Raw genomic sequence first — 4,157 nt, forward strand, 5'->3', positions numbered from 1 at the left:
TGAAAACCGACTGATCTGCTTTGATACTTTTAGATTCAAATTCTTAACATTTTCATCTCCCACCATTCTATTCCATTTTTTAGAATCCACCAAAGATAACACAAAATCCTCAAAATTTGTTGACAAAAGATTCCCATAATGCTTGATCGAAGTTTCATTTTCTAAATTAGTTACAGACACTTGTACGACGAGTTCTTGCTCATTGCTTGCCAAACATTTAAGGTCATCTGCAAAGCCTGTCTTTGCGGCGGTGGTTCTTCTAATGCCCACTGCTGACATGATCTTCAAGTAAATCAGTCAAAGCTAGGTTACACTTACTGAAATCCACTCGATTTTTAGTCGAGTACAGTCTGATTTTGATAGGAATACCTCACCTGTTGGTGTCGGTGGCCCCATCTGTCAGGAACCCACTGGAAGCGGCGTCCTGGGCGCTGGCATAAGCAGCGTCTTCCCTGATGCCGATGTAGGCATCCTCTGTCCCCCTAGACATATATTGTTTCGTCAGTAACATTTATGAGTGATAATTTTAATACTAAAACGCACTTTCAGTTTTTGACAGTTTTAAGGAAAAAAGAGCCAAAAATGGCACCTATAATTATCTAACAATTCAACTCGTTTTATTTTACCAAAATAAATGTGTAGTTTGAAAAAATCTGATAACTGATTAATCTGCTTTGATTCTTTTTGATTTAAATCCTAACATTTTCATCAACATTGTAATCTCCCACCATTCTATTCCATTTTATAGAATCCACCAAAGTTGTCAAAAAATCCTAAAAAAAAATTTGTTCACAAAATATTCAGGTCATGCTTTATCCAAACTTCATTTTCTAAATTAGTTAACACACACTTGTATGATGAGTTCTTGCTCACTGCCTGCCAGACATTTAAGGTCATCTGCAAAGCCAGTGTTTGTGGTGGTGGTTCTTCCAATGCTGACTGCTGACATGATCTTCAAGTGAGTCAGCCAAAGCTATGTTACACTTCCAGAAATCCACATGATTTCTAGTTTTAAGTACAGTCTGATTTTGACAGGAATATCTCACCTGTCAGCGTCGGTGGCTCCATCTGTCTTGAACCCACTGGCAGCGGTAGCGTCCTCCCCAGTGCTGGCGTTGGCACCCTCTGTCCCCCTGGACATATATTTTTTGTCATTGACACTTATGATAGATACTTATTTTAATAGTAACACAACTTCGCTTTTGACAGTTTCAAAAAAAAGAAAAAAAAAAAAAAGAGCCAAAAGTGATACCTATAAATTTTTAACAATCCAAATCCTTTAACTTTGCCAAGATAAACAATTATTCACAGTTTGAAAAAATCTAAAAATTGATTGATCTGCTTTGGTGTTTTCTGGATCTAAATTGTTAATTTCATCTGCATTGTTGTCTCCCACCATTCTATTCCACTTTTTACAATCCAAGGTGTCACAAATTCCTGAATATTTGTTTACAAAAGATTTAGATTGTTTTATCCGAGTTTCATTTTCTTAAAGTTACAGGCATCTATAAAATGAGTTCCTGCTCACTGCCTGCCACACATTAACTGTCATCTGCAAAGCCTAAGCCTAATATGATTTCTATTCAGTGAATATATTTTGCCCTGGCCAAGTCCTTCCGTGTGTACAAATACCAGTAGGGTTGTTTCATGGGCTACCATGCCATGTTTGTGCACTGGCACTACCTGCAACTTACATATTTTCATTCCGAGTTTGTAAATGTACAAAGAAAGCCAGTATTTCCTGTACTTGTATGATTTTATGTTGTGTAATACGTGTTTATAATCTGAAAGTGAGTGTGTTTTTTTTAAATATCATGTGTATCCATATTTATTCTACCAATATCAAATAATTGTACTGTCACATCAAAGCCAAGGATGTGAGAAAAAAAACCATGCCAAATATCTTTCAGATATCTCAATAACTGAATGAGCAGTGAACTGTTCAGTGAACATACCAAGGAAAGCAGTATTTTGCCCTGGCACGCAGTAATACCAGTAGGGTCTTTTCATGGGTTACCATGCCAAGTTTGTGTACTGGCACTAACACTGAGTGATGTATTTTCATTCTCAGTAAATGTAAAAGAAAACCCATTTCTCCAGTACGTTTGATGTTTTATGGTCAGGAATGTGTGAGTGTATGTTCCGAAAGTGTGTTGTTTTTAAAATATACATTACCAAGGATAACACAAAAACTGGAAATATCATAACATAATGCTGTCACTTCACTGCCAAGGGTATGAGGGAAAAAAAACATGCCAAAAATCTTTGAGATACCCCTATAAATGAATGAGCAGTGAAAACTTTGGTGAACCTACCCCAAAAAAGCTAAATTTAGGCCTGGCACACAGCAATCCAAAAAGGAAATTTTCTATCTGGCAGAAATGTCAGACCCCTGCCGCAGTCTGCACTAGTTGGCTCACGGTTAAGTATGTGTAATTAAAAGGGTTATTTACTGTGGCAGTGAAGGGGTTAAGTACAGTCTGATTTTGATAGGAGTGCCTGTCTTGTCTGTCTTTACATCTAGTCAAGGCACAAGACCTGATTTTGACAGCAGTCCCTCACCCTAAAGTAGTGGTGGCCCCATGTTCCTGGATCCCGCAGGCGGTGTCCTGCTCAGCCCTGGTGTTTCTCAAGTCGCGCTGTCCTCAGTGGGCTGCCTGAAAACTAGGAAACTCAGGGCATTCGTGCCACACTTATTTGTTCTTCACAATCCACACACACACACACACACACAAACACACACACTGCATCCATACTGTGCAGTGTGTTAGGGTTAGGAAGGGTTAGGGTTAAGCTCAACACCATGCTGAACTCGGTGCACACATCCACTCAGGGCAACCATCCAGGGAGAAAGACAAATGGACGGACAGACACACACACACACACACACGCACACACACACACACACACACACACACACACACACACACACACACACACACACACACGCATGGACAGACAAGACAAGATAGAGACAGACAGACAGAATGGAGAGATAAGGGGGGAAGGGTTGACTTAGCTTTTTCAGAGGCCTCATGAAGTCCCTTGTTCATGTCACAGATCCCTGATAACATGCCCACATACAAATGGTCAAATACATTTAAGACTGTCAAATTATTTAAACATGAATGGTGTCAGGGCTTTCTGGGATCTTGGGAAAGGGAGAGGGGCTTTTTGCAAGCAAAAATATATCAAATAAAGCCAATGGTTGAGCTTACAAAACAATAGTTATGCTAAAACATTATTGGTACACAGTGCTGCATATTGGATCATTTTGACAACTAGTGCATCATTTTTATAAATGTCTTCTAGTAACAGTTGACGTTTATCATTGCATTTGCTAGCATTCATTATTAACATTTCCTGATATATTTGTTTTCTCTAGAGACTTCATTCACTTTTGATTTTCATCCCACAGAGGTTGCAAGCATCACTAAATTGCAAATGTCTCCATCACACCAGTTGCATTCCATGGCGAACTGGTCACTAACATAGCTTAGCAAGGAGTTCACAGGTCCGTATCACTGTCCTTAGCACCCATTTCTGTATTTGGCGACTTATTTCTTGCTGTTCATCATCAGGAAGTGCCATGGCAGAATCACGACATTTCCTTCTGATTCAGCGTTTTAAGATGTAAGTATGCATGTTGTTTCATTTTTTTTTTAATGGATTACATACACTTGTATCACGAGTTCCTGTTGGCTACCTGCCAGAAATTTAATGTCATCTGCAGAGCCTACGTTTGTGCTGGTTCTTCCCATGCTGACCGATATAATTTTCAAGTGAGTCAAAGCTATGTTACACTTCCTGAAATCCACATCATTTCTGGTTAAAGTATAGTCTCATTTAGATAGTAATGCCTCACCTGTCGGCGTCGGAGGCTCCATCTGTCTCGAACCCACTGGCAGCGGTGGTGTCGTGTCGACGACCTCTGTCCCTCTTCACATAAATTTTTTCATCGTTAACATCTGACACATACTTCATTTCAATAGTTAAACGCACTTAATTTCGTTTTTGACAGTTTCAAGGAAAAACCTGCCAAAAATTATACCTATCAATCTTACTTCACAATTTAATTCCTTTTATTTTGCCAAGATAAATATCCATTGGTTTAAAAAATCTTACATAAACATTCTAAACATTTTCAACTTTTCTGT

Source organism: Babylonia areolata, unplaced genomic scaffold (genome assembly GCF_041734735.1).
Source record: "Babylonia areolata isolate BAREFJ2019XMU unplaced genomic scaffold, ASM4173473v1 superscaf8, whole genome shotgun sequence".
Taxonomy (NCBI): Eukaryota; Metazoa; Mollusca; class Gastropoda; order Neogastropoda; family Buccinidae; genus Babylonia; species Babylonia areolata.